Source organism: Chiloscyllium plagiosum, unplaced genomic scaffold, assembly GCF_037043375.1.
Source record: "Chiloscyllium plagiosum isolate Xiang-an unplaced genomic scaffold, Cpla_swu_hap1 HiC_scaffold_14, whole genome shotgun sequence".
Lineage (NCBI taxonomy): Eukaryota > Metazoa > Chordata > Chondrichthyes > Orectolobiformes > Hemiscylliidae > Chiloscyllium > Chiloscyllium plagiosum.
Genome location: NW_028270152.1, coordinates 71071011 through 71093548, shown reverse-complemented (window position 1 = coordinate 71093548; position 22538 = coordinate 71071011). Strand labels below are relative to the sequence as shown.

At 43.0% G+C, this 22538-nt stretch overlaps 1 protein-coding gene across 5 annotated transcripts in view; it reads right to left on the bottom strand.

Annotated features, from left to right (window-relative positions):
* Positions 1–22538, bottom strand: part of dag1 (dystroglycan 1) — a 103301-nt gene that overhangs the window by 55024 nt on the left and 25739 nt on the right. Inside the window, exon 2 of one of the 5 annotated variants that reach the window (XM_087994513.1) lies at positions 11992–12132. The exons of 3 other annotated variants lie outside the window; for them this stretch is intronic. The gene's annotated coding sequence lies outside the window, so the exon portion shown is untranslated. Of the gene's footprint in view, positions 1–3110; positions 3259–11991; positions 12133–22538 lie in introns of those variants that run through there. One more of the 5 variants, XM_087994515.1, reaches the window with a different exon arrangement.

Below are 22538 nucleotides of genomic sequence, written 5' to 3'. Positions count from 1 at the left end.
AAACATCATCTTCACTATCCTATCTACCTGCAACTCTGCTTTCAAGGAGCTATGAACCTGCACTCCAAGGTCTCTTTGTTCAGCAACACTCCCTAGGACCTTACCATTAAGTGTATACGCCCTGCTAAGAATTGCTTTCCCAAAATGCAGCACCTCAGATTTATCTGAATTAAACTCCATCTGCCACTTCAGCCCATTTGTAATCTGAGGTAACCTTCTTCACTGTCCATGACACCTCCAATTTTGGTGTCATTTGCAAACTTACTAACTATACCTCTTATGCTCGCATCCAAATCATTTATGTAAATGACAAAAAGAAGTGGACCCAACACCAATCCTTGTGGCGCTCCACTGGTCACAGGCCTCCAGTCTGAAAAACAGTCCTCCACCACCACCCTCTGTCTTCTACCTTTGAGCCAGTTCTGTATCCAAATGAAATCCACATGTTTTATTGTATGCACATATAGGACTTCAATTAAGTTTCTCTTTCAAAAGATAACACGTGCAACATGACCACAGTACTGCACAAAGATCCGCCTAGAAGGACAAAGTCAGGAAGAGTATGGGAGCATCACCACCTGCAAGGTCCCTGCCAAACCTCTCACTTGGAATATATAATCACCATTACTTTCTTATCAGAGTCAAATTGTTGGTTTTTCCTCCTTAGCAGCATTATAGGTGGACCTACACCACATTCATTCTGGCAGGCAGCTCATCAAGCACCTTCAAGAGAAATTACGGATGAGCAATAAGTGGCGCACATCTCAGTTCAAAAAGGATACCCTCATTTTTCACTGTTCTCACTGATGCACAGGGAACGTATGGCACCTCTTGGCCAGGACAGTGAGGAGCCACGTTCACTGGCAGTGCGGGGGAACTTTACTTTGTATCTAACCCTGTGCTGACCCTGTTCTATTCGTGCTTGATAGGGACACTGTAGTTTACTCTATCTAACCCCACGCTGTTAAGGTCCTTAGTAATAAAGATTGTATAGATAAAAAAAATAGAAATGACCACCAGAATAACAAACCAGCCTAGATTATACGCCTAAATATTTGCAGTTGATTTGAATACAATGTCTGACAGTACAAACCGACCTGAAGGAGCAGCACTCCGAAAGCTATTGCTGGACTGTTGGACTATAAACCTGTTGGACTATAACCTGGTGTTGAGAGATTTTTAACTTTGTACACTCCAGTCCAACACTGGCTTGTCCAAATCGCGATCAAATCAGTGTTTCCACAGAGGAGAAAGGGGCACACACACCAACCATTCAGACTGAAGGAAAGTCAATGGAGAAATACAAAGTGGTTAGATATGTGATCTGAAGTTACATTGACATGCTATTTATATTTATACAGTCACATCAGAAAACAATCCAGTAAATCACATCACTAGTGGTGTTGGACGCACATTTATTTAATTAACTCTACAAACTCAATTAAAGAGAAACTGAAAGGTTGAAACGACTTTCAAAAGATAAATTCCCTGAACTTTCTCAAGGCTGGTTTGAACATCAATGCAAAGGAGAGGCAGTTCCCAGACAACTGGGCCCCATCCAACAGCTGCTGGGGACAAGCCAAGATGAGCACAAGCCCTAGCAGGGACAGAAATAACCAAGGCTGTGCCTGTCACAGCAACTATCTCCATGTATATATGCTGACCCAATGACATTTTCCCAGGACCTTACTGCCTATTTATATACACGTATTATTAAAAACACTTCAGATTAAACAAAGTAAAAGATCAGGTTAATCCAACTCTGGCCAACAATTCCCACAAGTTATTTCATCTCCATATACACTGGGAAAACTCAACACTCCACCACAATGTAAAGTAAAGCAAATTCCTTGCTTCCTTCTTCATCACACCCCTCCACCCAATAGTAGGAATACTCTCAAACAAATCCAAACTGGACACATTTCAAAAGCAAAAATGTGTACGGCTTTTTAAAGAGCAAACGTTATGGGACTTAATCAGACAGTGCTTTGAAAATCAGAACAAAATACAAAGAGTCCACTGACCTTTCGACTCGACCCTAAAATTGTAGGATAATCCTGCTCACCACTGAGACAATTAGGAACCCAATCCCAGGATCCTTGTCCACCAACCCCTTTTCAAAAAGGGGTCACAGGTCGAAGCTCCTATTGGTGGTACCTTTCATAGTTGAATAGTCTGCATGGTTTATAAATGCAGAGTGACAAGTATCTAGGAGAGGTCTCCAAGACTAACATACACCCAGTGGAATCATCCCCAGTACTAGCGTGGGTATTGGTGAAAGGAGGGAAGAAAATGGAGGAACAGGAGAGTGAAGGATGGTGACTACATCAGGGTCCTGACACACATTCCTCACTGAAGAAATTGGGAAATGGCTTCCATATAAACTGAATGCATCATGGTACTATCCATACTTCGTACAGCATAAAGTGAACGGACAAAGAAGCTTAACACGTGCACACTTAGCTGATTGTAACACGGGTGAACTGTTGGCACTGAATTCCTAATTCCGGACACCAATGATAGTCAATGAAAAGGAGAGTGCACGCAAGTAACTTTCTGAAAGCATTGAATGCTACGATGCTGAAGAATGGAAAGCGGGGCCAAGATTGCAAAGAATTGTCAGTAGTCATAAACTGGAAAGAGCAAATACTACTGTACCTATATTGCACTTCTTCAAAGCCTGTAGCAGTCATAAGTAATGAAACACTTTGACGTGCCCTCCTTGTTGATATGTTGAGATACACAGCCTTAAATTGTATTCGGCAAGTTTCTACTTGCAGTGAGACGCAGCAGCAGCTAGTCTATTGTTGGTCATGTTGCCAGAGGGAGAAAGGACAGTCAAAGCACCAGTAAGAATTCTGCTCTACTTCAAGCACATTGCTATGGGACCCAGCTGAAAGGGCAGACACTATTTAAAATCTCAGTTGAAAGCCAGTACTTTGACTCTGTAAAGCTCCCTCAAACTGGCAGTGAGCATGAACGAGTCTGCAGTCAGACACAACCAATCTTCCGATTCTAGTCAGAATGTGATCAACTAAGTCACGTTAACAGCAAGATCAAAAAGAAAACACTCCTGCAAATCAGTCTATTTATAACAATGTACTACTTACCTCCTTTCAATAAGTCATTGCAACACAGAAACCCAGGGGAGTAAATGAGCAGGGGTGTTTTGTTACAGTTCTCTAGCTGAGACATCCCTCTATGAGGACTTGTTGGATAATTTGTTCCATTTACTGGGAGCACAGCAACCAGCAAAAAAAACAAAAACTCAGCCAGATCTCCCCTCAAACACTTAAATAACTATGCACAAGTACAGAAACCGATTTAAATCCATCAGACTGCTGCCTCTCCCCTGCAAATGTTCACGCTCATTAAATTTCTGTGTACAATTATTCACAGATAAACCTGGAGGCAGGGATTAGGCTGGGACAGGAAGCATTTGCCAGTGAAACACTTTCTTCTTCCTGGGAACAGTTAAAACCTGCCAACGTGCATGCTTTCTGGTGCAGTGATGGGCTCTCTTCCAGACATGCATTTTACTTCTTAGACCAATTAACGGCAAGATCCAAGATTTCAGCATAATGGCTGAAAATCTCAGCCATATCACCAGCCTCTCAACAGAAGCCGTCCTGAAAAAGGTTTGCCAAGCCAGCAGAGTACTTTAAGTTGTTGGCAGTGGTGCAAGGCTACATACCAAACACTGCACGCTTGGTGGAAGAGCACAGCTGAAAGCAGGAACATTATCCAATGGGTCCAATAAAACATCCAAAACCACGTCTGAATTCACTCGTGTGAAGGTCATTGAATGCAGACCTTGACTGGACAGAAAGGAAAGTAAATTGGGCACACCCTAGCCCAGTAATAAACTGACTCTGGACACTCTCAAGGGTTATCCATTCATCAAGAGTCTGGCCGTTGAGAAACAGAAGGCGGCCATTCAGCCTTTGAGAGTGTGTATGATATTCCATTAGACCATGGCTGATCTGTATCAGAAATTCACTTACAACAATAATTACAATGTGTACTTTATATATAGCGTTTTCAACATACTAAAAAGGGACCCAAGGCACTTCAAAGGAGCATAAACCAAATACACAGCCAAATAAGGAAATATTTGGTCCTAACGCCGAAAGTACAATCACATCAAGGACTATCTTAAAAGCAGGAGAAAAAGAGATAGAAATGTTTTAAGAGGGAATTCCACAGCTTAGGCAAGTACCTACCCTTCCTCATCAAATCAATCCTTCTGTGCCTTTGACTCTAACCACCTCCGTCAAACTCCAAAACCAGTGAATACAACTGTTCATTCATGATTTTTCTTTATGTTGAAACATCCTTGTTAAACCCCTCCACAGCTACATTTCTCCAACTGCATTTTAAAAGTGAAACTAGGTGAAAAATCACAAATTAAACCAGAGTTCTCATTAATGATTACCATTCTAGCATGTCCCACTAAAAAGCATGATCACACAAGGACACCATCTGCAGGGCCTGAATAGCTGAATGGCCTGCTAGCACCGGCTTGGCATTAGTGTGAAGAACAGTGAAGATGTTCTACCTCCTTGAAACTGTACACTAATATGAGGGGAAAGAACTGGGAAAATAACAGAGGAAGTCTGATGTGAGAGGATTAATGTATCATTGTCTTTGTGGCTCACATTCCCTCAACCTCTTACTAGAGTTCAAAGTTTGAGAGAAGATTTGTAGCTCGGGTGCTCGTTGTTGTGGTGCTGTTCGCCGAGCTGGGAATTTGTATTGCAGACGTTTCGTCCCCTGTCTAGGTGACATCCTCAGTGCTTGGGAGCCTCCTGTGAAGCGCTTCTGTGTTGTTTCCTCCAGCATTTATAGTGATTGGTCTCTGCCGCTTCCGGTCGTCAGTTCCAGCTGTCCGCTGCAGTGGTCGGTATATTGGGTCTAGGTCGATGTGCTTGATTGAAACAGTGGATGAGTGCCATGCCTCTCGGTATTCCCTGGCTGTTCTGTTTGGCTTGTCCTATAATAGTAGTGTTGTCCCAGTCGAACTCATGTTGCTTGTCATCTAAGTGTGTGGCTACTAAGGATAGCTGGTCGTTTCGTGGCTAGTTGGTGTTCATGGATGTGGACCATTAGCGGTCTTCCGGTTTGTCCTATGTAGTGTTTGGTGCAGTCCTTGCATGGGATTTTGTAAACTACATTGGTTTTGCTCATGCTGGGTATCGGGTCCTTTGTCCTGGTGAGTTGTTGTCTGAGAGTGGCTGTTGGTTTGTGCTGTTATGAGTCCTGGTGGTCGCAGTAGTCTGGCTGTCAGTTCAGAAACGTTTTTGATGTATGGTAGTGCGGCTAGTCCTTTGGGTTGTGGCGTGCCCTCATTCCGTTGTCTTTCCCTTAGGCATCTGTTGATGAAATTGCGGGGGCAGCCGTTTTTGGCGAATACATTGTATAGGTCTTCTTCCTCTTTTTGCAGTTCTGGCGTGCTGCAGTGTGTTGTGGCCCTTTTGAACAGTGTCTTGATGCAACGTCTTGTGTGTGTGTTGGGGTGGTTGCTTTCGTAGTTTAGGACTTGGTCTGTGTGTGGGGCTTTCCTGTATACCTTTGTGGTGAATTCTCCGTTCGGTGTTCTCTGTACCATCACATTTAGGAATGGGAGTTGGTTGTCCTTTCCTTCCTCTCTAGTGAATCGGATTCCTGTGAGTGTGGCGTTGATGACCCGGTGTGTGTTCTCTATTTCTGCGTTTTTAATGATTACAAAGGTATCATCTACATATCTGACCCAGAGTTTGGGTTGAATTTGCAGTAAGACTGTTTGTTCTAACCTTTGCATTACCGCTTCTGCTAGGAGTCCAGAGATGGGTGAGCCCATGGGTGTGCCGTTGATTTGTTCATATATTTGGTTGTTGAATGTGAAGTGTGTTGTGAGGCACAGGTTCAGTAGTTTGAGTATGCCGTCTTTGTTGACAGGTTCCCTGTCTTGTTGTCTGTTCTGTGTGTCCAGCAGGTTGGCTATTGTTTCGCTGGCTAGGGTTTTGTCGATAGAGGTGAACAGTGCCGTTACATCAAATGAGACCATAGTTTCTTCCTTGTCTACGTGTATATTTCTGATGATGTCCAAGAATTCCTGTGTTGACTGTATACAGTGTCTGGACCCGCTGATCAGGTGTTTCAATTTCTGTAGTTCTTTAGCCAGTTTGTGTGATGGTGTCCCTGGTAGTGATACTATGGGTCTGAGTGGGATGTCTGGTTTGTGCACTTTAGGTAGTCCATAGAATCTGGGGGTGTTATTGCTTTCAGGTTTCATTCTCTGTAGGTCAAACCTGGTTATCTGTCATTTTTTTTTGTAGGTTCCTCATTGTGTTGTTTATCCCATTGGTGAGCTGTGGGGTGGGGTCAAACTCCCTCTTTTGGTAGGTGTTGGTATCTGCAAGTAGTTGTTGTGCTTTTTGGATGTATTCTGCCTTTGTCTGCTGGTAGTATGATTATGTTCTTATCGTTTTAGTGCTTTTAGTGCTTCCCTCTCCTTGGTGTTGAGGTTGTGTGTTTATCTATTCCTTGGTATCAGGGGTACGATACTTTGTCTCACTATTTATTGTGTCTCTTGTCAGTCCATTGTTTGAGTGTGCATTCTAGTACTGCTAAGAAATCTGCTGTCTTGGCGTCCCTGTAGTTGTAGTTGAGTTCCTTGGCCAGTATTGTTCTTTCCGTGTCTGTGAGCTGTCTGTGGGACCAGCTGTGAACAAGACACTGTTCAAAAGGGCCACAACACAGTGCAGCACACCAGAACTGCAAAAAGAGGAAGACAACCTATACAATGTATTCGCCAAAAACGGATACCCCTGCAATTTCATCAACAGATGCCTAAGGGAAAGACAATGGAATGAGGACATGCCACAACCCAAAGGACTAGCCACGTTACCATACATCAAGAACATTTCTGAACTGACAGCCAGACTACTGCGACCACTAGGACTCATAACAGCACACAAACCAACAGCCACTCTCAGACAACAACTCACCAGGACGAAGGACCCGATACCCAGCATGAGCAAAACCAATGTAGTGTACAAACTCCCATGCAAGGACTGCACAAAACACTACATAGGACAAACAGGAAGACAGCTAATGGTCCACATCCATGAACACTAACTAGCCACGAAACGACATGACCGGCTATTCTTAGTAGCCACACACGCAGATGACAAGCAACATGAGTTCGACTGGGACAACACTACTATTATAGGACAAGCCAAACAGAGAACAGCCAGGGAATACCGAGAGGCATGGCACTCATCCACAGATTCAAATCAATAAGCATATCGACCTGGACCCAATATACTGACCACTGCAGCGGACAGCTGGAACTGACAACTGGAAGCGGCAGGTACAAATCACTATAAACGCCGGAGGAAAGATCACAGAAGCACTTCACAGGAGGCTCCCAAGCACTGAGGATGTCACCTAGACAGGGGACGAAATGTCTGCAACACAAATTCCCAGCTCGGCAAACAGAACCACAACTCTTACTGGAGTTCCTCTTATTGCTATAAATCAAATCAGACTAGACTACCTTGCCTGGTGGGATAGAAAATGCTTTCATAGTTCTTTAAATGAGGCAGCAGAGGCCATTGACCCCAAACATTCAGGATCTTGGCCAGCAGCTGGACCGACCGCCCTCCAATGGAATCAAGAAGGTTGATTATCTGTTGTCACACACTGACCCCCAGCAATGTTTGCTTTAAAACATCTTTAAAGGGAATGAAAGGAATAAGAACAATTTTTCATAAGCACAGTCTTCAATCTTTTGAGATTGTTACTCAACTTTTTATTAAAGCTAACAGGATCCATCTGGGAACCTCGCCTTCAGACCTCCTTAGCAGAGTACACTCCATTCCTCAATGAAGCACCACACTTCTCCAGATACTGAATTTGTCCCATTTTCATATAGGACCACCAGGGTATCCTCTTTACTCGGGACACAGTTGGAATACTCTTGTCTGTAACATGAAAATAGCTGCACTCCAGGAATTGAGCACAACAGTACAGGCAGATACACCCAGTGCAGTACAGAGCAAATTCAGAGTTGGGTGAGACAGTCAGCTCAGATTCCAGCTACCCTGAGGTGTACGTAAAAGATGTCACAGTTTGGGAAACATACACTAAATTGGTGAAAGCACAGTCAGGAGTAAATGTAGAATAATGGGGAATGGACTTAGGTGGGATACTTTTCAGAGGGTTAGTGTGGACTTGTTGGGCCGAAGGGCCTGTTTCCACACTGTAGAGATTCTATGATTCTATAAATCAGCTGCACAAAACCTGTGACTGCCTGGGCTGGATATTCTGCAGCATGTGGCTCCTGACTCCCTAAGTCTTGTCATTACCTCCAAGGTACATACAAAAGACAATAGAATACTTATCACTTACTTGGGATGGAGAGGCTCAGCTGCAACAACACAAGCAGCTGAATGGACAAAGCAGGTCAACAGCCTATCTATCCAGCACCTTATAAAACATGGAGGCTGTATGTACACAAACTACAGTATATTAAAACAGCAGTAGTGAAGCACCTGCACAACACAGAGTGCAGCAATTGAAGAGAGCAACTCCCCACCACCTTTGAGGTGAAAAGAAGCTGGGTAATAACTGCTAGCCTTGCGGCGATGCCCATGTCCAAGAAGTAGATTTTTTTTCCAAAGTGCAAAGTAAGAGAGATCAAGGTAGCTTTTATTTTGTTTGGGGATAGTGTTTCAAATTCTATGTCCCTTCCTACGACACTATTTTGCAACGACCTTAGGCAACATACAATAGGTTTATTATAACAGAGGCAGAGATACCATCAGTTAAACACCAGCGGAAATGGGAGGTTTTTTTGTTTTGAAATGTTAAGAAATAAAATCCTCAAACTGTAGCCGAAACATATGAAACAGTTAGATCACGTTTCTAAAAAGTGAAACAAAAAGAGAACATGGATTTATTTTTAATCATTTGCAGTCTTGCAACATCTCAGATATATAGTTAATTTTGTACTTACGATGCTGGAAACACAAACAGCAATGAGGTAATAAAGATTAGCTTTAGTGATGCTGGCTGATATGTAAATATTGGCAAGGACACCAGGGAGAACTTCCTTGTTTTTATTAGAATAGCTGTGGAATCTTTCATGGGCCTGATTTAATGTCTTATCCAAAAATGGCACCTCCAATATTACAGTACCCACTTCAGCACTGCGAGATTACAGATTGAACAATATAACAGCCACCGAAATAGGTTTTCCCCCTCATCGTGAGGTTATAGATACTATTTGGCAGAACAAAACAAAACGATGTCGAAAATACATTCATAAACCTAGCTGCTCAGCGTTGAGTATTAGATTTAGGGCAATGATTGGATACATTGCTCTGCCGACCTTCTGCCTTTGTCAAATTAAAGCAAAGATGTTTCAACTTATTGTTAAAAGTACAAATAATCCTGGAACTAGCTTGCTTCACTAGTCTACTAGCACGTCATAACACAAAACATGATCTCACTAGGTCTAGTGCCCTTTCAAGTTGATGGATACCAGTCTTTTGATGTTGTCAAGTCGCCATCGTAATGAAAAAGAATGAAACAAAACCACAGTGGAGAAACTCATCTGGCAGCAGTGGTAGAAAGAAAAACAGTTAATGTTTCAACTCCATGAACCTACATTGGTACCAATAGAGACTGTGGGACAGTGGTGTATTTATAGAGATACAATGGCTAAGTGCAAATGACTGAAAATTGGTTGGCTGTGCTGGAAGCAACAGGAGCTGGGGCGTGGGGGACATAATGGACATGGAAGAATGTGCTCACACTCAAATAGTTAAACTCAATGTTGAGTCTTGAGGGCAGTAAAGTACACAGGCAGAAGGTAGGGTGTTGTTCTTCGGCTTGGTTTGAGCCTGACTGGAACAATACAACAGGTCTGTGACAGACATATTATTGAAGTAGCAAATGGTCATTTAAGTCCGCATTTCATTTTTCCCAAGAATGAGGGGACCACATGGTGAGCAGCGAATATATACTGGACTAGATTGGATGGGGTGTCTGGGGCCTTGTATAGTGAGGAGGGAGGAGATGTAATTGCAGAATGTTTACCACTTGCCCTTACATGGAACAATACTGTGTAGGTGTGGGGAGGTGTTCAGAAGAGGAGCAGACCAGGATGTCCCAGAGGGAATGATCCATGTGGAATTTTGACAAAGGAGGGGAGGGGAATCTGCTGGAAGTGGCAGGTTATGGTCTTTTGGATGCAGAGATTGGCAGGGTGGAAAGAAAGGATCAGAGGGACCTTATCGTTGTGAGTGAGGGAAGCAGGGGAGAGGCCAGAAGTGTGGGAAACGGGTTGGCCATACCACTTAATTCTTCTTCCACTCTAATAAACATGAAGTAAATTTTCATATTTAGCATTTGACCCAGTGCATTCAAATTCCTCTTAATTAAACTTGCTGAAGCTAGAATACAGGAGCTGGATTTAGCAAGCAAAATAAGACAAGTTTGCACCTGAATGCCACCACATGAATTACAAAAACAAGTATAACGGTACTGCTTCACCCTAGTATTACGCAGCTTATAAAAGGCTCAGTGCAATTACATTTCATACATATTAAGACACATATTGAAAATTCTGCACACCCATTATTATGCTTCACAAAAAGGCCAAACAAAAGCATTGCAACTCAAATTAAAACTTGGGCTGGCATACGACAACGTACAAATAAGAGACACACCCCTGTTGTTCTTGTCTGCACAATACTGAATTATACACTGACAAATATATGATTTGAACACAGCATCATGAAGTGCAACTTTTCCCCAGGCTGGGACTACAATGGATTCCTCTGTTACTGGGTATTACAACAAAGGCAGTGTTTCAGTAATCCTGGAAATTAAAAAAAGTCTGTGTAATGTGCTCGAGCTTCCTACACTTGATCTTTATCAAGATCCACACTTGTTCAGGGTTCCGCTTCAACAATGCCATGGATACAAATTCAACCTGCTACAGCAAAATAATCTTTATCACAGGACCTAGAAAGAGACATTGGCTCACAGATCAGCCTGCCCACCAATCTGCCACATGAAGCTGATATAAAACAGAGCAGAGGACAAAAAACAATACTGAGGGGTCACTTTTCATTTTTTTTGTGTTTCCAACTTTTGCCTCTCCTGAAGGTGCTGACTCTCACCAAGTTACAATACTTGTCTGTTAAATCACCCACACAATCATTACTCATGCTGAGACAATAGTGCTAGCTATGCGATCAGAGTAGGGGGATTAACTCAGCCAAAATCTTTCTTCCACCCAACACGTACACTTTGACAACATTTAAACAAAAGTTCTGGGTCAATTGGGAAAACAATTGCTCCATGAACATACATTAAAACACCATTGTTGTTCTGCTCTAATGTTAGGCATAACATCTTAATCCTAAATGTTTTCAACAGTTTTCCCAATTCAATAGGCACCAAACGCTCTCATATGCGAAAGGATTTTTAAAATTCCATATCCCATTCAAAAAAAAAAACACTTCTTGGTTTGTGATTTAGATACAAACTCCCAGACTCAACCTAACTCCCCACCACCCAGTTTCCCACATCAGGCACTAACTCTACATACCCTACCAGTTTTTTATGGCCAGCCACTGCCCCAGAGCAGATACCCTGCCTTGCAATTGTTGGTGGCAAAAAGCAAGCTACACTGTCAGGGGAGGAGAGTGGAAAAGACAAAAAGATGCCTGGGTGTGGCGATGGCAGTGGGTAGAGAGACAGTGGTGTAGACAGTGAGAGAGTATGCAAAGGAAGCAAATAGGACAGGAGACAGTTCACTAAGGGTGAACTCGGTGGAACAGGTTGAAAAGTATAGTGTGACAGATGGAAAGAATGAGATGGAGACAGGCCCTCAGCCTGGATCTGGAAGAGAAAAAAGGTGAGAGAATTATACATGCTGATCACTTAGCTTTTAATCTAAGCAACCATCACTACACATTCTTGCAACACACTGACCTTGGGTATAAAAATGTCACTTGTGCTGGGGAGCGGCCTCAGTCTCACTCTCTGCTTGAAACACGTCTCCTCAGCAGCTCAAACTCCTTCATGCTGGAACTCCGCAAAGCTGCAGCTCTGTTTGTCTGTGTCACCTCCACCCTGAAAGCAGGTTATTTGAAACTTCTGAATGGAGCTAATTTACATTCAATTGGGGGGAGGATTTCAGCATCTCTGATCAGCCATGGCCAGAGAAAAGGCCCTTGTACAGCTGAACAAAGAATAGCTAAGCACAAACCTTTCTGACCCTGTCCCTCCATGGAAAAAAAAAGTCAATTCCTCAACATCCTGTTCCTATGGTAACCAAACAAAGCCCTGTTTTCTAAAAAAGAGTTTGCGCTGTAACTCCAGGGAGATTGTGCCTTTTGCAGGGCAGGATTTTAAACAGAAGGTACAGGACTCGTCAGCTCTAATGCCTCATTTTGTACAATACATTAGTTACAATACACATCCTTACGAAAGTTTCCTAAACTTGACACGGTGGGCTGTGTGTGGGAAGAACATTAGAAATGCCTGCAGTTTGCTGTCCTGCAGCTCTCCCTTCCCCCAGTCACCTACCTCATTTCGTCCACAGCCATCATGACAAACAAAACAAGAACAAAAAGAGAACGAAAACGTGTGCCTGTGCCCAATTCAAGTCTTGATTTTTTTTAAAAACAATTTCTCTACCTGGTAGCTACAGTGCCTATGACAGATTAGTCAATCCATGCTTACTTTGAAATATCAGGGCTTCATAATCTTGTACCCCTTAACTATCGGTGTTGACCATCAACCATCTGATTCATAGATTTTGGAGGCAGACGACGCTACAATGTTAACATTGCCTCACTTTACCATGGCTCTTGTGCAGAGTTTCTTTACCAACCAAGCAAAAACTTCCCCAAAATATAGCCAAGATATTTTCAGGGCCCACTTTTCTGCCACCTACAGCAAGACGCAGCACAGAATATACGAGGGAACTTCCCAGAGTCCGAAAACTGGCCTCTTGTATATTCTACACTTGCTTTATCCACAATCCGCAGTTTTGCCAATCTAAGCCCCAAGCTCTAGAATTCCCCGTTTGAGGGCTCCTTAAAACATACTTCTGACCAGATGCATTGGAGGCCAACTAACTCATCTAGTAGGAGATACTGTACCTCTTTGAAGGTTAGGTCCAATTAGTCCCACTTGCTCGCTTTTTTCTATATGCACGCAATCCTTTGCACTTAAAGCATTCTTTTTAAAAAGGTTTTCTTGAAAATGACTAAATCGTCATGTTTTTGAGAGTTACCAACTGTTCTGCCAATGGAAGCTTTCTCCTTATTCAAAACCCTTCATGATTATTAACATCTCTATCAAAATTAGTTTGAGAGTTATCATTCTAATAAATTTCTGGACCATTTAAAGCCATGACATAAAGATAAGATCATAGAACCCCTACAAAGTGGAAGCAGGCCATTGAAGTCCGCACCAACCCACAAAGAGCAGTCCCCCAGATCCACCTCCCCTACGCTATCCTTACAATCCCACATTTCCCATAGTTAACCTATCCCTAGACACTATGGGCAATTTTAGTTTGACCAATTGACCCAAGCTGCACATCTTTGGACGGTGTGAGGGAACTGGAGCACCCAGAGGAAACCACGCAAACAGGGGGAAAGTGTGTAAACTCCACACACAGTTGCCAGAGGCTGGAATTGAACCCGGGTCCTTGGCACTGAAGCAGTACTAACCACTGAGTCACTATGCTGCCCCAGCTATCCCAACATTTTCCGCTGTGCCTCAATATTCATTTTTGGAGCACTTTACTGTGTCAAAATGTGCATAATAAACAAAACAGCAAAAACAACGTTTGTTGGGAAAACGCAGATCTGCTGGCATCTATGGAGAAGTAGTTGTTAACATGGAATCTGGTGACCTTCCTCTGGAGAAGGGTCACTGGTCCTGAAACATTAACTCCTTTCCCTCCACAGATGCTGCCAGACCAGAGTTTTCCCAGCAACTCTTTGTTTCTGATTTCCAGCATTTGCAGTTCTAAGGGTCACCAGACTCAAAACATAAACGCTGATTGTGCTTCACAGATGTGGTCAGACCTGCTGAGTTTTTCCAGCAACTTATCTTTTTGTCTGTGCAGTTTTGTTTTTGTTAAAAAAATTTAGTGTTATATAAGGGTTCATAAAATCATGAGGGGCATGGATAGGATAAATAGACAAAGTCTTTTCCCTGGGGTGGGGGAGTCCAGAACTAGAGGTTTAGGGTGTGAGGAGAAAGATATGAGAGACACCTAAGGGGCAACTTTTTCACGGAGGGTGGTATGTGTATGGATTGAGCTGCCAGAGGAAGTGGTGGAGACGACGACAGCTGCCGCCACCACCATTTAAAAGGCATTTGGTTGGGTATGTGAATAGGAAGGTTTTGGAGAGAGATGGGACAGATGCTGGCAGATAGAAGTAGATTGAGTTGGGATATCTGGTCAGCATAGACGAGTAGGACCGAAGGGTCTGTTTCCATGCTGTACATCTTTATGATTGTATAAATACTTGACCCAAAAGTTAAGTTCAGTGCTACCATGGGAAGGGCAAGGAAATCACCAGATTGAACAGTTATGAAAAACATAGCTACATTCACAAAAGAGCAACCACCTTCACACCATCACCACCCACTGCACCCCCCCACCCCACAAACACCTCACAGCAATCTTCCCCAACAAAGACCATCTCCACGCCATCCATAATGCACATGACAATGAAGGGTGTGTTAATAGTTCTGTATTAGAAAACAAGCCTGAAGCAATAGAATGAGGGCTTGAACAGCGCATCAGAAAGGGATTCCTACCCTCCGACCTCTCTCTCTCTCCTCCCCTCTCCCCCCCCCCCCCCCCCCAAACACAAACAATGGTATCTGGAGTTTAACATATTGATCATGTACACCATCTCCTTGTTTTATCAGTATTTAGCAGAACTTAGCAGTCACTTCCAAGCCAATTCTTCCATCCTGCCTAATGTACTTGGATTGTTTTGGAACACAGAACTTTTGTTGCATTTCCTTTGGGTAAAACATTTCCTTTCTTACATGCATCAAAATCGCATGAGGCGATTTTCACCATAGCTCTATATTTGTGGCTCAAGACATCTTTACTCAGGTTCTTTAATCACTTTATAATAAAGGCCAGCATACCACTTGACTCTAATTTCCTGCTGTAGGTGAATGATAACATGCTGTATTACATACAAAGATACTCCAGCCCTTCTGGATTTTCCAATCTATCATTTACAAAATCTTTCTTTTTTCCTTCCAATATGCTTACCTTCACTTTCCGAGATTATATTCCATTTGGTACTCTAGTAGTGAGTTGGCAATGATACTGGATTTTGGGCTCCGGGGACACACAAAAATCCCACTACAGCGCCTGATTGACTTTAAATTCAATTTATTCTGAAGAAAGATTAAAATAAAAAGCTACATACATCCCATGAACAACTGATTGCCATGCGTGTCTTTTAGAGAAGGAAATCTTCCATCATTACCTGTGGCCTATATATGTGATGCCAGACCTGCAAAAACGCAATTGATTCCTAACTGCCCTCTGAATGGGCCTAGCTAGCCAGTTGCACCAAAGCATTACAGAAAACTTGGAAGGAATAAAACCAAACTGTCCACCTACTACTGACCAAGGAGCCAGAAGCAACACCAGCATACCCTGCCAAGTCGACAATGAAAAGTCCTTCATACTCGCATCTAGGACGTATCAAAATTGGGAGAGCTGACCCACAGTCCAGTTCGGCTGAGTCATACCTCAACTGTATTGCTGTCCATTCACTGCGTCAAATAAAACCTGGAATTCCCCTCCTAATATTACAGTGGGTGCACCTATACCTGCTGACTGCAGCAGCTCACTATCATCTTCTCAAAGAGAAATGTTGCCAAGTATCCTCAAAGTTCTTATCAACAAAGGCACCATAATGGCTCAGTGGTTAAAGGCACCATAATGGTTCAGTGGTTAGCACTGCTGTCTCAGTGCCAGGGATCCAGGGTCAATTCCAGCCTCAGGCGACTGTCTGTGTGGAGTTGGCACATTCTCCTCATATCTGCGTCAGTTTCCTCCAGGTGCTCCGGTCTCCTCCCCCAGTCCAAGGATGCGCAGGTTAGCTGGAATAGCCATGCTAAATTGCCTATGTTTAGAAATATGTGGGTTAGGTGCATTAGTCATTGGAAATGTAGAGTGGTAGGGGAATGGGTCTGGATGGGATACTTTGCGGAGGGTCTGTGTGGACTTGTTGGGCTGAATGGCCTGCTTCCCTTGGATGAACTCAGGCATGGTCAGTTCCCATATTGGTTGGAGGAAACACTTTGGAAAATGCTGGGCACTGTATTCCCTGGTAGTGACCTCACTCAAAAGGACCACCACTACAATACAATCCTACAATGTCCCACATGCTTACAAAACATGGCAACAAGCTTTAGACAACAAACATTTCTACAAGTCAACAAATATCGTCGGACGTACAGCAGTTGTCATCACCACATTCTTGGGCTGTGCTGTGCATCAACGACAGAATAGCACTAGAGAAATTCCAGCGATACCTCTGCCACACTTGATTCAATGGGAGGATTATTGAACAAACACCAGTGTCCTCCTTGAAGCTAGTTCCAGAGGCATTCAGACAGAATTCTGCAAGACTATCAACAACAGACTCACAGTGAAAAAGTCTACCCTGCCAGGTCCTCTTTTCTCAACCCTCAAAAAACCTACATTCCACGAATAAAGAAAATGCTACAAAGACACAATGCTCTATTTGACTTTAATGACTAATAGGAGCATGATACAAGTCATTCAAGATGGCAACTTGCATGTCAAGCTGCTTCACACTGAGTCACAAACTTTTAAATGATGAGCCAGAGGAGGAAAGAATAGGATCCATTCTGCACCCCGAGTCGCACAACCTTGTGGGATGGCTTCGCCAGTGTGTCGAAGGAGCTGCAGTTTAGAATTGGTCTTATCAGTTGTTTGATGATTCGCAATACAAGCTTGCAACCCTGATTACATGTCACCCTAGAACTGAGGGGCAGCTGATTATACTGATGGCTCACATAGCAAGAAAACGTCAATCTGCCTGTATTGCTTTGTGGACTCCATACATCTCTCAGCTTACATCCCATGTAACTTTGAATCCTGTCCATTAACCATTCCACAGTAACATCAATTTCAATTCCACCAGCTGTAATTTTGAGTACTGGTTGCTCTTCCAGAAGAACACTTGCATTCTTGTGCAACCCTGCATTATAGGAAAACCACGCTTTAGAAACAGTACTTAGTGTTGGCGACGTTATTGTGTCACAGCCAACACATTTTAAAAGCTTACTCTTTAGAAACAGTGTCCCCAATTCATCAATCGCTTTACAGTGAATGCGTGTTAACGAAATGTGTGTTATAGTAGAACCACCTGTATTAGCCTCGGTCATGGCACCTGGCAGTCTTTGAAATCCAACTGTACTACATCCATTGGCTCATCTACTCTGCTAGACACAAATCTCAAAATTCTAAACTCCACTTAAGAGTCACGCAGTCATACAGCACAGAAACAGACCCTTTGGTCCAACTTGCCCATGCGAACAAGTTTCCCAAACTAGTCCACCTTGCCAGCATTTGGCCATACCCATCACAACCTTTCCTATTCATGTCCCTATCCAAATGACTTTTAAATTGTTGTCACTGTACCTGTACCTACTACTTTCTCTGGTAGTTAATTCCACACACAAACCACCCGTGTAAAAAAAAAAAATTGCCCCTCAGGTCCCTTTTAAATCTTTCTCCTTTCACCTTAAAAATTTGCCCTGTATTTTCAAACTCAGCCACCCTAGGGAAAGACCTCTGCTATTCACCTTATCTGTGCCCCTCATGATTTTATAATCCTCTATAAGGTCACCCCTCCACCTACTCTGCTCCAATAAAAGAAGTCCCAGACTATCCATATAGCGCAATCCCTCCAGTCTCAAACATTCCGGTAAATCTTTTCAGTAAATCATGGAGTTGGCATAATGATTTTCAGGTTTTCCAAGTTGCCTATTACTACGCTCTTAATGAAAAGAATGCAGAAATTTTCCTACTGCTGACGTCAGGCTGACTGGTCTGAGATCCCCACTTTCCTTCTCGCCCTTCCTTTTATTGCAGAGACAAAACCTTTGCATGTAGGACATTAGATGTAGGGATTTGTTGACTTTACATTCAATTAAAATTTTCCCATACCACTACTTTACTGAGATTAAGTTTTTTTTAAAGATTTCTTATTCTGAAGCCAGTTGATAATCCATTATTTTTGGATTTTTGTTATGAAGATAGAAAAAGTATTTGTTTAATGTCTCTGGCATTTCTTGAGTCAGAGAGATGTACAGCACGGAAACAGACCCTATGGTCCAACCCGTCCATGCCGACCAGATATCCAAACCCAATCTAGGCCCACCTGCCAGCACCCGGCCCATATCCTTCCATAACCTTTCTATTCATACCCATCCAGATTCCTTTCAAATGTTGCAATTGTACAAGCCTCCACCACTTCCTCTGGCAGCTCATTCCATACACATACCACCCTCTGCGTGAAAAAGTTGCCCCTTAGGTCTCTTTTATATCTTTCCCCCCCTCACCCTAAAACCTATGCCCTCTAGTTCTGGACTCCCCGACCCCAGGGAAGAGTCTATTTATCCTATCCATGCCCCTCACGATTTTATAAACCTCCATAATGTGACCCCTCAGCCTCCAACACGCCAGAGAAAACAGCCCCAGCTTATCTACCTCTTCAACGTTTGAGAGAAGATTTGTAGCTCGGATGCTCTTTGTCTGTTCGCCGAGCTGGGAATTTGTTCTGCAGATGTTTCGTCCCCTGTCTAGGGGACATCCTCAATGCTTGGGAACCTCCTGTGAAGCGCTTCCGTGTTGTTTCCTCCAGCATTTAGTGGTTTGTCTCTGCCGCTTCCGGTTGTCAGTTCCAGCTGTCCGCTGCAGTGGCCGCTTAATTGGGTCTAGGTCGATGTGTTTGTTGATAGAATCTGTGGATGAGTGCCATGCCTCTAGGAATTCCCTGGCTGTTCTCAGTTTGGCTTGTCTGATAATAGTAGTGTTGTCCCAGTCAAACTCATGTTGATTGTCATCTGCATGCGTGTCTACTAAGGATAGCTGGTCGTTTCGTGGCTAGTTGGTGTTCATGGATACGAATTGTTAGCTGTCTTCCTGCTTGTCCTATGTAGTGTTTTGTGCAGTCCTTGCATGGGATTTTGTACACTACGTTGGTTTTGCTCATGCTGGTATCAGGTCCTTTGTCCTGGTGAGTTGTTGTCGGAGAGTGGCTGTTGGTTTGTATGCTGTTATGAGTCCTAGTGGTCTGGCTGTCAGTTCAGAAATGTTCTTGATGTATGGTAACGTGGCTAGTCCTTTGGGTTGTGGCATGTCCTCATTCCATTGTCTTTCCCTTAGGCATCTGTTGATGCAATTGCGGGAGTATGCGTTTTTGGCGAATACATTGTAGAGGTGTTCTTCTTCCTCTTTTTGCAGTTCTGGCGTGCTGTAGTGTGTTGTGGCCCTTTTGAACAGTGTCTTGATGCAACTTCTTTTGTGTGTGTTGGGGTGGTTGCTTTCGTAGTTTAGGATTTGGTCTGTGTGTGTGGCTTTCCTGTATACCTTTGTGGTGAATTCTCCGTTTGGTGTTCTCTGTACCATCACATCTAGGAATGGGAGTTGGTTGTCCATTTCTTCCTCTCTAGTGAATCGGATTCCTGTGAGTGTGGCGTTGATGACCCGGTGTGTGTTTTCTACTTCTGTGTTTTTAAATGATTACAAAGGTGTCATCCACATATCTGACCCAGAGTTTGGGTTGAATTTGCAGTAAGACTGTTTGTTCTAACCTTTGCATTACCGCTTCTGCTAGGAGTCCAGAGATGGGTGAGCCCATGGGTGTGCCGTTGATTTGTTCATATATTTGGTTGTTGAATGTGAAGTGTGTTGTGAGGCACAGGTCCAGTAGTTTGAGTGTGCAGTCTTTGTTGACAGGTTCCCCGTCTTGTTGTCTGTTCTGTATGTCCAGCAGGTTGGCTATTGTTTCTCTGGCTAGGGTTTTGTCAATAGAGGTGAACAGTGCCGTTACATCAATGAGACCATAGTTTCTTCCTTGTCTACGTGTATATTTCTGATGATGTCCAAGAATTCCTGTGTTGACTGTATACAGTGTCTGGACCCGCTGATCAGGTGTTTCAGTTTCTGCTGCAGTTCTTTAGCCAGTTTGTGTGATGGTGTCCCTGGTAGTGATACTATGGGTCTGAGTGGGATGTCTGGTTTGTGTACTTTAGGTAGTCCATAGAATCTGGGGGTGTTGTTGCTTTCAGGTTTCATTCTCTGTAGGTCAAACCTGATTATCTGTCCGTTTTTTTGCAGGTTCCTCTGTGTTGTTTATCCTATTGGTGAGCTGTGGGGTGGGGTCAAACTCCCTCTTTTGGTACATGTTGGTATCTGCAATTAGTTGTTGCGCTTTCTGGATGCATTCTGCTTTGTCCAGGATGACTACCTCTCCCTATAGCTCAAATTCTCCAACCCTGGCAACATCCTGGTAAATCTTTTTTGAACCCTTTCAAGTTTCACAACATCCTTCCGATAGGAAGGAGACCAGAACTGCACGCAATATTCCAACAGTGGTCTAACCAATGTTGCGGCTGTACAGGACATGACCTCCCAACTCCTGTACTCAATACTCTGACCAATAAAAGGAAAGCATGCCTCACGCCTCCTTCACTATCCTTTCTACCTGCGACTCCACTTTCAAGGAGCTTTAAACCTGCAGTCCAAGGTCTTTGATCAGCAACACTCCCTAGGACCTTACCATTAAGTGTATAAGTCCTGCTAAGATTTGCCTTTCCAAAATGCATCTATCACATTTATCTAAATTAAACTCCATCTGTCACTTCTCAGCCCATTGGTCCATCTGATCAAGATCCTGTTGTAATCTGAGGTAACCTCCTTCGCTGTCCACTACACCTCCAATTTTGGTATCATTTGCAAACTTACTAACTATATTCTTATGCTCACATCCAAATCATTTCTACAAATGAAAAGTAGTGGACCCAGCACTGATCTATCGCTGCTTCTAACAGTCCCACCTTTCATTAATCTTTTGCTTTTTACATACCTTCTGAAGCTTTAACAATCGGTTTTTGTTTCTTGCTAGTTTACGCCCTTTTTCTGAAATTCTCTTACTACTTATCAACATTGTAAGCCTCTTTCTTTAAATTACTGGTATTAGAATTACTACAAACATGAATCACTGTCTTCAAGGGGCAAAGGATGGTCCCTCAACAGGTATGGGTCTGCTGGCAGAAATCATGAACCAAGGGATGGTATCCCAACTTCAGGTGAACATTGAAATGGAATGGAGAAAAGTGTTAAAGCTTGTTAACACACTGAAACCATGTTACAGCAAAATCACAGATAGCATTTCATGCTTTTTAATCCCAAGCATTGACAGAAGGGTATCTTTCTGAACAATACTGCATGTTAACACATTTATTGTTCAGGTCACTAGTCTTTTGGAACATCCAATGAAAGGTCATCAAACTGAACAGTCAACACTTCCTTTCTGCGCCAATGCCACCACAATCTAGCTTTTGAGCCCAAACACAATCCATTTCTGAATATTTTAAAGCAACTCCATCATGTAAATCAATACTATTAATAACCCTGCAAAAAGCTTAACAAGGATAAATTTGGGCATTTTACCTCATTACTCCTTCCACAGGTTCATCTCCCAGTATTTATCTTTTCACACGAATTGGCCATTTTTACAGCAATTTTAGTGAATTGTTAGGGAATGGTAATACAGTGGTAATGTTGCTGGACTAAATCCAGAAGCCAGGAAGAATGCTCCAGAAACAAGTTCAATCTTCAACACAGCAGCTGGTGGTAAAAATTTAAATTTAGTTTATAGTGATCATTCAGTTATAGAACTTGTTGTAAAAAGTCATTTACTTTACTCATCTTTTGAGAAGAAATCTACCATTCTTAGCCAGTCTGGCCTACATTTGACTCCAGATCACAGTCATGTAGTTTACTCTGAACTGCATTCTGAGATGACCTACACACCAAATTCGATCAAACTGCTCCAAAAGGCTTTGTCAGTGAATCTCAGTGCTTCCCTAACCCACTGTGACCCTGTGTTGAGGGTCAAAAATTGTTCAGTCACAGTGAGAACAGATGAGAAGTGGATTTGGGTCATGGACCCTGCTCTTGTTAATCTATCATAACGATTTAAGACGAGGGTGCACAGTCCACAGATTCTTAATTTGCAGAGAAGAAAACACTTGGAAATATTTTGAACAGAAGAATGAGCCTCAAGAGAATATAAACATGCTAGCAGAAAGCATAACAAAAGGAGCTGAATTCAAAGATGTGAGAAGTGATACCATTGACACCTTGCTATAACATAGTTCAGGACACCGCATCTGAAGACCAAATCATAAGACAAACAACACTAATCAGTCACCAATGCAGG